This window comes from Nyctereutes procyonoides, unplaced genomic scaffold (assembly GCF_905146905.1).
Source record: "Nyctereutes procyonoides isolate TBG_1078 unplaced genomic scaffold, NYPRO_anot_genome, whole genome shotgun sequence".
NCBI lineage: Eukaryota > Metazoa > Chordata > Mammalia > Carnivora > Canidae > Nyctereutes > Nyctereutes procyonoides.
Window position 1 is genome coordinate 33,362,801 of NW_026575159.1, and position 13,652 is coordinate 33,376,452.

At 49.7% G+C, this 13,652-nt stretch overlaps 1 protein-coding gene across 5 annotated transcripts in view; it reads right to left on the minus strand.

The window, feature by feature from the left end:
- The window catches only part of ARHGAP39 (Rho GTPase activating protein 39), a 91,077-nt gene that overhangs the window by 68,661 nt on the left and 8,764 nt on the right, over positions 1-13,652 (minus strand). The window lies entirely within an intron of this gene.

Consider the following 13,652-nt stretch of genomic DNA (forward strand, 5'->3'; position numbering starts at 1 on the left):
ATGATGGTTCTGAGGCAATTTCAGGAACTGAAGACAAAAAAAAAAAAAAAAAAAAAACCCAAACATGTAACAAAAGATACTTAGGAGATTCCGAGGGTTTTGGGAACTGAGTCAGAACCCTATGGAGACCAAACTCTCATTGATTATAAATCACAACATCAACACTGGGTCCCTCCACACGCTCGCCCACACCCCCACTCCCACAGGGACCTCAGCGCCCTGCACGCCACAGACCTGTAGTCAGAAAACCAGGAGGCAACCGCTGCTCCCCGGGGAGTCGTGCCCTAGTCACTCCCATCTCCCCCTCCGTCACCCTCCCTTTCGGATTTCAGTCAGGTCCTAATAACCCCAAATTCAAAACTGCAACTTAGAGAGCCTGCCCCTTGGTCCTGGCCAATGCATTCCCCACATGTCCCGCGACCCTCATCTCCCATTACTTCACTTCCCAGGATCCCAAAGCCCTCACCCGTGTCCCCACCACTCCGCAGGCGCCACAACTTCCCAGCCGCTGCCTGGCACTAACCCTGCTGAAGGACCAAGACCTTTTAGATGCGATGCTCAAAACGCATATGACAGAAGAGAAAATTGGTAAAGTGGACTTTATCAAAATTCGAAACTGTAGGGATCCCTGGGTGGCGCAGCGGTTTGGCGCTTGCCTTTGGCCCAGGGCGCGATCCTGGAGACCCGGGATCGAATCCCACGTCGGGCTCCCGGTGCATGGAGCCTGCTTCTCCCTCTGCCTATGTCTCTGCCTCTCTCTCTCTCTCTCTCTCTCTCACTGTGTGACTATCATAAAAAATTTTAAAAAATTAAAAAAAAAAATTCGAAACTGTGGGGCGCCCGGCGGGGGCGGGGGGGCCTGACGGTGACACGTCTGCCTTCGGCTCAGGTCATGATCCCGGGGTCCAGGGATGGAGCCCCCGCATCGGGCTCCCTGCTCAGGGGGGAGCCTGCCTCTCCCTCTGCCCCTCCTCCTGCTCATGCTCTCTCCCTAAAAAAAAAAAAAAAAAAAAAAAAAAAATTAAAATCGTGCTTCAAATGACATCAGGACAGAGAAAAACTAAGCCACAGACAGAAAAAGTATTTACAAATCATATAACTGATGAACTTGTATCTACAATGTATTAAAAAACTCAAAAAAAGAAAACAACCCAAGTAAAAACCAAGCAAAGAATCTGAATAGACATTTCTTCAAAGAGGATACGCGAATGGCCAGAGAGCAAAGATGCTCAGCATCAGTGGTCATCGGGGAGATGCAAACGAAAACCACAGTGTGATGCTAGGTCACAGCCCCAGGACGGCTGTCACCACGAAGGTGGACAGCAGCAAGTGTCGGTGGGGACGCAGAGGAGCAGGGGCTCCCGGGCACGGCTGGTGGGCACGCAAAACAATGCTGCCTCTTTGGAAAACAATTCGGTAGTTTCTTAAAAAGCTAAAACATAAACATTTTATGTTTTACACAACCAGCAACTGCACCCCCAGGACCCCGCCCAAATCAAATGAAAAAGGGCGTTTGTACAAAGACTGGCGTGTGAGCGCTCACAGCAACCGCACTCACAGAGCCCAAGCCTAAAACACCCAGTGGTCCCCCCACAGGGGACGGACGACCAAAATGTGGGCGTCACTGCAACAGGACGCGAGCAAGGATGGAAGCCACCAGCAAGACCGCGACGCGGCGGCCCACGAGGCGTGGTCCCACTTCCAGGACCAGGACGCTGCAGGAGGACGGAAGCAGGAGCCTGGGACCGGCCCGACTCTCCCGGGAGCTGGGCCACGCGTGGGTCACCTGGTGGCACGGCTCTAGACGCAGGACGACACGGGTGCACCTTGCAGGTGAGCCTCACCCCCAGGACGACGGCCTTGCCCCCAGGGCCACAGCTGTGGTCACCCCAACCCCTCACCGCTCAGCTCTGCGTCGACATCTGTCCCCACGGGCCGTCATTGCTGCCACACCTGCAGGCCAGCCCGGCGCCCTCAAGCGCCCTCCAGAGTCTGGGCCGCTGTGACCCACTCACCGACGAGCCGCCAAGGGCCACGGCCAGCCCGCAGCGCGCGGGGCAGGTATTGGGGGCTCACGACCGCGTCCTCCGTGCAGGCGGGAGGAGGGCAGTCCCAGGCGGGGGCCAAGTTGTGCCGAGGTCAGAGACGGCCGCCATGTGGCGGCCACACTTGCGCTGCTCCGCGACACGCAGGCTCGGCAGCCCTGGGGGCCTCGGCGCCGCCCCCGAGCCCTCCGTGCCCGGGTCAGCGTGGCAGCGGGCTCAGCTGTCTCCTCAACAGCACACTCTGCTCATCCTTCTTAAAACGTGAAAATCGTGCATCCCTCTCGGGGCGGAGGGGAGCAGGGTGTCCCGTGCTAACTTCGGGCTGTCGAGTGGGAGCCTGGAGGGAGTGCTCCTCGCCAGCCACAACAGCAGCTGGACTCAACCTCAAACTTCGAGGGGTGCAGGAGAGAAGAGCACCTCGAAGCTGGGGACAGCCTGGTGAACCAGCAGCCGGGGAGCAACAGGGACGAGGCACTGCGCACACAGGACACCGACCTGCCCACCTCCAGCCTCACGGCCCGAGGACCCCACACCCCAGGAGCTCCCACAGGGCCAGGCCCCGTGGTCTGAAGACATGCTGGCCTCTCGGTCGGCCTTACCCATGGCTCCCCGGTGTGTGCAGGGAGGAAGTGACCCCAAGACCACCCAGGGCCGCGCAGAACACTGCCCTTCCCCACACGCCTCACACAGGAGCTTCAGCTGCCCAGTGACACGTCCGCTATGAAGGTTTACTGCCGGAGGTCACGGGGGCGGCCAGCAAAGGCTGCTCCCCCAGCACCGCTGCTCCCCTGCCTAGGCTGCTCCTCTAGCACCAGCTGCTCCCCCACCCCGGCTGCTCTCAGCACCAGTTGCTCCCCCAGGACCAGCTGCTCCCTCACCCTGGCTGCTCCCCCAGGACCAGCTGCTCCTCCAACCTGTCCCTGATCCTCCTCCAGCCTGGTTCCAGGTACAAGGAAGGGAGCCTGGAGGTGACCCAGCCCCAGGTGACCATACATGATTGCTACAGGCCCTTAAGTTGTGAGGTGATTTATCACAACTGGGAATAATCATCTACAAAGAAATACCGAAGTTATATATCAGATTTTCGCAGTCACAGACTTTCAGTGTAAAAACTACTAAAGGATTGATTTTGGAAACAAAACAGGCCAGAGAAAAACAATGCTAAGCAGGGAAAACATACGATAAATTCAATTACTAGCTGCCCCTGCTGTGGTTGGACCAGACAGCACAGGGTCTTGGTGGGAAGAGTCACTGCTCTTTCCCAGTGAACTGACACAGGCAGGGACAGCTGGACTACAGAGTTTATTTTTATATTTTGTGCCGGATCGGGCCTGGGCTTGCACACTCCAGCCCTAAGGGCCTGAGACCCAGTCAGCAGACCCCTGTGGTCACCACCCTGGGCTCGTCCAGCCCCTGGCGCCCACCTGTACCCCCCTCCCCCACCTCGCCCGTTGGGCAGCGTGCACTGTCACTTTGCTGCAACTGGTTTGTTTCCAATAAAAATTTCTGTGACTTAAAAAAAAAAAAAAAACCTGGAACAAGTTTCACTCAACAGTTATAAAGACTACCTAGGAGGGGCAGCCAGTGAATGGCTGATGGGGATCGAAAATAAACGTATACTATGAACATCAAAGAACAACTCTCAATCCTGGCCACATACTTGAAATCAAGTGGGAACTTCAAAAAAAATTAGTTGGATTTTTTTTTTTTTTTAAGATTTAGCATCCCTAAAAAAAAATTGAAAAATCTTAAAAAAAAAAAAAAAAAGTAGGGATGCCTGGGTGGCTCAGTGGTTGAGCATCTGCCTTCAGCCCAGGGTGTGACCCCGAGGTCCTGGGATCAATTCTCACATCGGGCTCCCTGCATGCAGCCAGCTTCTCCCGCTGCCTGTGTCTCTCCCTCCCTCTCTCTCACAAATAAATAAATAAATAAATCTTTAAAACAAAACAAAAAAGTAGCTGATGGCAGACTCCAGTACATTTTTAAAGTCCTCAAGGTGGTTTTCACCTGTAGCTGGAATAAAAAATCACCAATAAACAAAATAGAAATTAAAGCCAAAGTATTAATAGGAAACCAAAGAAACTAGAATAGTAAGTGACAGACACAAACACAACACCAGGCCTCACAGCCAGCTGTGCAGTAAAGAGTGGCTGAGACGATGAAAAAGAGCTGCACCCTCAAGGAAGCACAGCAGCCCCCCATGCTGTGTTCTCCCTGCAGGTAAAATCCTCACAATCACCAATATTGATTAGAGACTCTGAAGACCCTAACGCTTAACCTCCAGATCGTCATTTAATCTACAAGGACTTCATGTGCAGAAAACCGACCTAAAAAATTTAAGGAACAGCCTTCTGATCAATGGAGCCAGAGCCCCAGTCATGGCTCAGTCTGGGTTTGTCCTCCTGCTGCAGCCACCGAAAACCAGACTAGGGGTGTGCAAACACTCCTGTCACTGCTGGACAACAAACAGCACAGTGCTTGTTACAAATCATATAACTGATGAACTTTTATCTACAATGTATTAAAAAATACATTAATACAGGGAGCGAGCCCTGCCGTTTCCCTACTTCCGCCTGGAGACACTCCCAGACCATGGGGCAAGGACAGGGGCCCCAAGTGGGCAACTCACTGAGCCAAGCAGAGTCACTGGAAGCCAATGACTGCACTTCCAGCTGTGAGAGGAAGGAAGGTGGTGAATTTGATTGAAGAAGCACAGAGAAAACAAACAGGTTATCAATTAGCCTAACATAGAAACCATTGGAACTCGCCCCAAATAGAGAGGATGATAGTTGAAAAGATAATGGTCAAAAATATTCTAAAATTGGGCAGCCCGGGTGGCTCAGCAGTTTAGCGTGATCCTAGAGACCTGGGATCGAATCCCATGTCGGGCTCCCTGCATGGGGCCTGCTTTTCCCTCTGCCTGTGTCTCTGCCTCCCTCTCTGTCTCTCTCTCTCTGTATGTCTCTCATGAATAAATAAAATCTTTAGGGATCCCTGGGTGGCGCAGCGGTTTGGCGCCTGCCTTTGGCCCAGGGCACGATCCTGGAGACCCGGGATCGAATCCCACATCGGGCTCCCGGTGCATGGAGCCTGCTTCTCCCTCTGCCTGTGTCTCTGCCTCTCTCTCTCTCTCTGTGACTATCCTAAGTAAATAAAAATTAAAAAAAATAAATAAATAAAATAAAATAAAATCTTTAAAAAAATTCTAAAATTTCAATAAAACTAAAATGCTACAGATGCAAGAAACTCAATGATTACCAAGTAGAAAAACAAGAAATCACACCTAGGTTCATCATCACTTAAAACCAGTGAGAAAACACTCATCAGAAGGCACACGCAATGGAAAAAAAATGAGCAGCATCTTTAAAATACTAAAAAACAGAAAACAGGGATCCCTGAGTGGCGTAGCGGTTTGGCGCCTGCCTTTGGCCCAGGGCGCGATCCTGGAGACCCGGGATCGAAACCCCTATCGGGCTCCCGGTGCATGGAGCCTGCTTCTCCCTCTGCCTGTGTCTCTGCCTCTCTCTCTCTCTCTCTGTGACTATCATAAATAAATAAATTTTTAAAAATTTTAAAAAAATAAAAATAGGGATCCCTGGATGGCGCAGCGGTTTGGCGCCTGCCTTTGGCTCAGGGCGCGATCCTGGAGACCCGGGATCGAATCCCACATCGGGCTCCCGGTGCATGGAGCCTGCTTCTCCCTCTGCCTATGTCTCTGCCTCTCTCTCTCTCTGTGTGTGACTATCATAAATAAATAAATTAAAAAAAAAAATAAAATAAAAATAAAAAACAGAAAACAAAAATGCCAAAAGCCAAAATCCATCAATCTAGCATTTTATGTCTAGTTAAAATATTCTTCAAAAATGAAGACAAGGGGTGTCTCTGGGTGGCTCAGTCAGTTAAGCATCTGACTTTGGCTCAGGTCATGATCTCAGAGTCCTGGGAGCAAGTCCCATGTCTGGCTCCCTGCTCAGCGGACAGTCTGCTTCTCCCACTGACCTTTCCCCTGCTCACGCTCTGTCTCACATAAATAAATAAAATCTTTTTTTAAAAAATAAAGACAAAAATTTTTCCCCTTGGTGTCCATCAATAGATGAATGGATAAAGAAGATGTAGTCTATGTATACAATGGAATATTCCTCAGCCATTAGAAACGACGAATACCCACCATTTGCCTCGACGTGGATGGACTGGAGGGTATTATGCTAAGTGAAGTAAGTCAATTGGAGAAGGACAATAATTATATGGTTTCACTCATACGAGGAATATAAGAAATAGTGAAAGGGATTAAAGGGGAAAGGAGAGAAAAATGAGTGGGAAAAATCAGAGAGGGTGATACAACATGAGAGACTCTAACTCTGGGAAACAAACAAGGGGTAGTGGAAGGGGAGGTGGGTGGGGGGATGGGGTGACGGGGTGATGGGCATTGAGGGGGGGCACTTGACGGGATGAGCACTGGGTGTTATACTATTTGTTGGCAAATAGTTAATTAACATTGATTAATTTTTTTCCACAGCATTATATTTTACTTTATTTTTTTATACTTTTTAAAAAAAGATTTTATTTATTTATTCATGAGAGAGACACAGAGAGAGGCAGAGATACAGGCAGAGGGAGAAGCAGGCTCCATGCAGGGACCCTGATGTGGGACTTGATCCTGGGACCCCAGGATCACAAGCCCTGGGCCGAAGGTGGGCACTAAACCGCTGAGCCACCCAGGGATCCCCATATACATTTTTAAATTTAAATTCAACCATATTTAAAAAGCCTAAAAAAGAAAAAATGACATGATCATAACAATAGAGGCAGAAAAACATTTAATAAAATCCACCATTCATTTTTAATAAAATCTCAAAGCAAAGTAATAGAAGGGAACTCCTCAACCTGATAAAGGGTATATATACAAAACCTACACACATACTAACTAGTGAAAGACTGAATGCATTCCCCCTATGATCAATAGCAAGGAAAGCACATCCACTCTCAGTACTTCCATAGGCATTTTACTGGATGTCCTAGGTAGTGCAATAGGCAAAAAAAAAGAAATAAAAGGAATTTGAATTAGAAAGGAAGAAATGAAACTACCTTTATTTACAGACAAAATGATTGCATATAATAAAAAACATTGTTTAATATTAGTAAACTTTAACACTTAATAAACATTAGTGACAAGTCTGACAAAATATATACACCAAGTACTACAAAATATTGATGAAAGAAATTTAAATGGATCTAAATTTATGAAGATGTATTACTAGGTTCATGGATTAGAAGGTTCAATCTATTTGATCCCATGCAATTCACTCTTCCCACAGATGTTGACCCCAAAAGCACTCCCAAGTTTCTGCAAATCTCCATCCCAAAGTCTGCTCCCCAGGGAACCCGACATGGACAGTAATTATAACTGACCCTTGAACAATGTAGGGTAAGGGTGCCGACCGCCACACACTTGAAAATCTGCATATAACTTGTGACAACCTCAAAACTTACTACTAACATCCTACTGTTGACTGGAAGACTTCTCAATCACATAAACAGTTGATTAACACAGATTTTGTATATGTATTATATTCCACACTATTACAATAAGGTAACCTAAGAAAACGAAACATATTAAGAAAATCATAGGGAAAACACATTTACGGTACCATATTGTATTTTAAAAATCTGTGTAGGGGCACCTGGGTGGCTCGGCGGTTGAGCGTCTGCCTTTGGCTCAGGTCATGATCCTGGGGTCCAGCATCGAGTCCCACGTCGGGCTCCCTGCATGGAGCCTGCTTCTCCCTCTGCCTGGGTCTCTGCCTCTCTCTTTCTCTGTGTCTCTCATGAATAAATAAAATCTTAAAAAAAAAATCTGTGTATAAGCGGACCTACTGTTCAGACTGAAAGTTGTCCAAGAGTCAACTTTATATATATGTGAAGGAAACAAAGGAGACGGAAGTGTAGGATATAATACTTACGTCCGAGGGGTAGATACCTAGCTAGCCAGCAACGTGTCAACCCCGACGGTGGAGTGTGATGAGCATAACTAGACCAACAGAGTGAGGGCTGGGGGGAAACGGCCAGAAATCCCCTACGTGTGCTTCAAAACTGTGCTTTTAAAAAAATAAAATTAAATTAAAAAAAAAAAACTGTGCTTTTGCAGAATGCTTGCTTTCTTCGTTATTTTTTTTAAGATTCATTTATGAGAGAGCACAGGCGAGTCAGAGGAGGCGCAGAGGGTGAGAGTCTCGAGCTGAGTGTGCTGAGCGCAGAGTCGGATGCGAGCATCAAGCTTACGGCCCTGAGACCAGGACCCGAGCCAAAACCAAGAGTCACACGCTTACCTGACTGAGCCGCCCAGGAGCCTTAAGGAATGTTTTCTTTTACGATAGGTAAGATCATATAAAATTGCCATTTTTCAACAGTTTTTCTGACCTACAGAAACTGCAATTTCAGATGGTTCAACTTTGTATTTTCACGGCGTCCTGCCTCAACCACCACAAAATATCCATCAGGCTAATAAATTCTCTCTTTTCCATCACCACCAGCCCTAAAATCTAACTGTGGAAACACAAGTGTTGTCCGTCGAGTTCAAAATTCAAGAGTCTACAATGAAGACATTTTCTAGAATATTTCACGAGGTCTAAACAACGAGATGAGAGAATTCCAAACAATCCTCTGAGGCACTCGGCCTCAGCTCATTCTCTGGATGAAATGCTTCACCCTCACCTGCCGACAGGTCAGCTCCCCAACCGCAGTCCCGTGGGCCCCCCCGTGTGGGCCCCCAAGGCTCGGCTCCCCTACGCTGCGTCCACCCTGGGTCTGCAACGCGGACCCTCTGGCGGCCAGCCGCGCCCTCAGAGCCTGGCCACCGCAGCCCCCAGGTAGGCTGAACGCCCACGTCTGCTGCGCGCCCGCCCAGGGCCCACTGCCCGCCCGGCACCCGTCAGCGCACACTGGGGCTGAACTCCCTCCGGCCGTGCAGGTCCAGTACTGGGGACTCCAGGCTCGCAGCCACTCCCCGTCCAGCCCCCGCGGCCCGACTCCACAGGCTCCCGAAGGCCAGTCGGCAGCACCTCAGGCGGCGCCCCAAAGTAGAGGGCCACCCCTCACACCACCGCTTTCCGGGGTGTGCCCACCGGCACTGCTACCAGCCACTGCAAGGGGCGCCTGGTGTCTCGGGCCTGGGTTGAGCCCCACATGGCTCCCACTCGGCGGGGCATCTGCGGCTCCCCCTCCCTCTGGCCCTCCCCTGCCTGTGCTTTCATGCTCAAATAAGTCAATAAATAAAATCTTTAAAAACTAAATTCTAATTAAGACTAAATAACATTTTTTAAAAGATTAAATAACAAAAAATAAATAAATAAATAAATAAATAAATAAATAAATAAATAAATATTAAATGACATCTAACGTTCACCCCCCCCCCCCCCCCCGCCCCGCCAAGGCACATTTCAGCCCTCAGCAGCCCTCGTGGCTCATGGCTGTGCTGTTCCTGGGCAGCACCACCAAGAGTGTGCCTCTTACCATCCTGGTCCAATCCTCTCCCACTACTTTGTTCCAATAAAAACATCTCACTGATTGCTCCTAAATTACGCTTCGCACGTGCCAAGCCCGAGTCCTACCCAAGGAACACTGCCATCGGTCACAAAGGCCTCAAGGAGCCCGGGGGTGACCACCGGTCCCCACATTCCCGGACACCAGAGTCCAGCCGGGCTTCAGAGAGCCCTAACGCCCCTTCCTCCAGGAGGCACTCAGCTCAAACCCATCCTGCCGCTCCTGGGCCAGCAGCGCCCCCTCCTTGCACACAGATGCACACATATGCTCGCACGCACGCACAGTGACAGACACATCTGCACGTACACACTATCTGCCCACAGCAGCCAGAGTTTTCCAAAGTGTCTATTAAATGAAGTGGCTGCTATATGATGATTTATAAGAAACATACGTTTCAAAAAAAAAAAAAAAGAAACGTATGTTTCCTTTTCATTCACAGTTCCTAAAAACTGCTTCAGGGTAAAAGTGAAATGGGGGTGTTATTATTAATGAAGGTGACTTCTGGGCCCCGCCAAGGGGCAGGCGCTGGGTGCCAAGAGGACCAACCAAGAGATTAGAGGTTAGAACTTTGGTCCCGACCCCCGGCCCCCAGGGGAGAGGGGAGGTGGGACTGGGCCCCTTTCACACCTTCTCCCCTCCCAAACCTCCAGCAGCCCCCCCCTCCCCATGGAGAAGCGTCAGGAGAGGACATGCACCGCCCCACGCAGGCACCCACCACGGCGCGGCAAGTGTCCCCCTACAGTCCTTCTTCCTAAAATGCTAGCACCCCAGTGCTCAAGCAGCTGTAATTTCTTGCATCCTACACAGCATGCGACCAAGTAACCTTCTGTGGCCTATTAACGGCAAAGCCCTCGAAAAAGGGGTCTGTGCTCAGAACCTCCAGTCTTCTGTCCCTTTTCTCTTCTGCCCACTCCAAACATGCTTTTGCTCGCCGACCCCCAGAAACCCGGAATCCGCTCTTCCAAGTCGCCAAGAGCCTTGGTCTTGAGCCCAGGGGGCTGACAACCACTCCCTCCTGCCCACGGACCACCTGGGTCACCCTGCCCCCCACGTCCTCCCGACAGCCATTCCCCAGCACCCCCTCCTCGGGGCTCCCCAGGCGCTGCAGGTCCGTGCCCATGGTCTCCCTTTGAGCTCAAACTCCCAGATGGAGCACACCCAAACTAGACTCCCGAGCTGACCACTGGGACCCCACCAGGAAATCTTCGTGGTTAACCTCAAAACATGTCCAGATCCTCAGGAAAGGTGACGAAGAAAGGGGACTATTAAGAAAACAGATCCCCAAAAGATCCACACACATCGCCAGACTCCGGGGTCCTCTCCAGCACCTTGCCCAGCTCATGCCCCCACACCCGCCCTGCGGTCCGTGCCCCGCCCAGTCCTCCCCCTCCTCCGGCCCCCAACAGTCTGTGCTCAGCAGCAGCCACAGTGGGGCGCCTCTGCTCGGGGCACACACCTGGCCCTCGGCCGGGGCAGTCTGCAAGCACAGTCCCCCCCAGCCCCTAGAGGCCTCTGCAGGCTGTTCTCGGGTCTGGAATCCTTCCCCCGCATGTGGTTCACCACTTTCACCCACTCCATCTCGGCTCAGATTCATCATCTGCGAATGAGGCCACCTGTCCCCGTGCGGGCCGTCTCCCTGGCCTCTCGGCAGCACCGACGCCCGACGCAGCACTGGCTACTGTTGGCCGGAGGGCCGGGGCCGGCCCCCTCTCCACAGCGGTGCCCTGGCACGTAGAACAGCCCCCGCCGCAGGGAGTCGCGCAAGTGGTGCATTTACCTGAGGCCGGGGAAGCCACACCTGGACAGAAGTACGCGTCGACGGTTAGGGGCTGGCGTTCTGCGGTCAGCGCACGGGGACCTGCACCCCGGCTCTGCCTACCACCTGGGTACTCGGGTTCGGTTTCCGTGTCTGCCAGGTGCGACCAAGAGCACCCGCCACACAGGGCAGGCGCGGAAGTTACACAAAGCACAGACTGTGCTCCAGACGGCGTCTGCGGCAGAAGCATCAAACCACAACAGCCATAACAGGCAACATGTATCTTTAAAAATATTTTTCCAGGGGCGCCCGGGAGGCTCAGGGGTTTAGGGTCTGCCTTGACTCAGAGCGTGACTCCCAGGGTCCTGGGATCGAGCCCCGCATCGGGCTCCCTGCATGGAGCCTGCTTCTCCCTCTGCCTGCGTCTCTGCCTCTCTCTCTCTCTCTCTCTCATGAATAAATAAAATCTTTAAAACAAACTATATCTTAAAAAAAAAAAATTTTCCAGGGGCACCTGGGTGGCGGCTCAGGGGTTGAGCATCTGCCTTCGGCCCAGGGCGTGATCCCGGGATCCTGGGATCCAGTCCACATCGGGCTCCCTGCATGGAGCCTGCTTCTCCCTCTGCCTGTGTCTCTGCCTCTCTCTCTATGTCTTTCATGAATAAATAAAATCATAAAAACAAAACAAAAGAAAATTTTTCCAGGGACGCCTGGGTGGCTTGGTCAGTTGAGCCTCTGAGTCTTGGTTTTGGTTCAGGTCATGATCTCAGAGTTGTGGGATCGGGCCCCACATTGGGCTGCCCAGCTCCCTGCTCGGTGAGGAGTCTGCTTCTCTCTCTTTCTCCTTCAGCCCCTCCCCCTGTGCACATGCTCTCTCTATATATATAAGTAAGTCTTTACAAAAGCATTTTTTTCCTGGACTTCACAGGCAGTAACAGCTTGTTAGCTGAGGCAATGTTCAAACCACTGAGCAAGCCGAAAATGCCAGTGAGGCGCATCAGGAGAAATCACATTTGTAGCCTTAAAAAAAAAAAAAAAAATTTTTTTAACCTACTCCCAGAACTCAAAAAAGCTAGTGAATGATCAGCCCCCTGGAAACCGACAAACTAGAGGATGGAAAGGTTGGAATTTGTCCACTCTCCATTATTTTCAGAAAGATTTTTGTAAAATAAACGCACTAAAATTTTTGTAGTATATTATTTCTATTGCTTATTTAGAATTATCAACCCAATACGGAAAAAGAGTATGCATATGCATTTGCTGATCCATGCAATATCCCTGCTGGAAGGACAAAGGAGACTCTAAGGCAGTGGCTGCCTTCAGGAATGGGACCTGGAGACCTGACGGGGGAGGGGGAGAGAGACTTTTTACTGCATACTCTTTAAGTCCTTTAAGGTTTTGAACATTTGTTCAAATAGAAAAAAGAAAAAATTTTGAAAGACTTGTTGCAATGAAAAACCTGAAAATACAATTAACAAAGCAATTCCATTTATAATCACAAGGAAAAAAAAATCCACTGAAAAAAATAAAGGAGAGATCCCTGGGTGGCTCAGCAGTATAGCGTCTGCCTTCGGCCCAGGGCGTGACCCCGGGGTCCTGGGATCGAGTCCCACATGAGGCTCCCCTGCATGGAGCCTGCTTCTCTCTGCCTGTGTCTCTGCTTCTCTCTGTGTCTCTCATGAACAAATAAATAAAATCTTTAAAAAAAAATTAGTAATAAACTCAACAAAAGAAATTCAAGACTTATACACTGAAAGCTACACAATATTGTTGAAAGAAATTAAAGAAGACCAAAAATAAAAAATAAAAATAAATAAAAATAAAATAAATAAAATAAAAGAAATTAAAGAAGACCTAAGAATAAGTTATCCCATATTCATGGAATGTTCTTAACATTCTTATTCTTAACAATAAGCCAAAAAACTCCAAACTCATCTATAGACTCAACAGATCCTTATCAAAATCGAACTTGCACTTTTGCAGAAACAGAAGCCGAACATGAAATTCATATGGACTTTCAAGGGACACAGGAAAGAAAATCTTGAAAAGGAAGATCAAGTGGAAGACTCACACATTCTGACTTCAGTACTTAACTGCAAAACTATGGTAATCAAGACAGGGTGGTACAGGCGTAAGCACAGACATACACACCACTGGAACAGAGTTAAGAGTCAAGAAATAAACCCTCAAAGTTACAGACAAGTGATTTCTGACAAGGGTGCCAAGATGATTCAACAGGGAAAGAATGAACTGTCTTTTCAACAAATGGTGCTGGGATAACTGGATATCCACAGCAAAAGGATGAAGCTGGG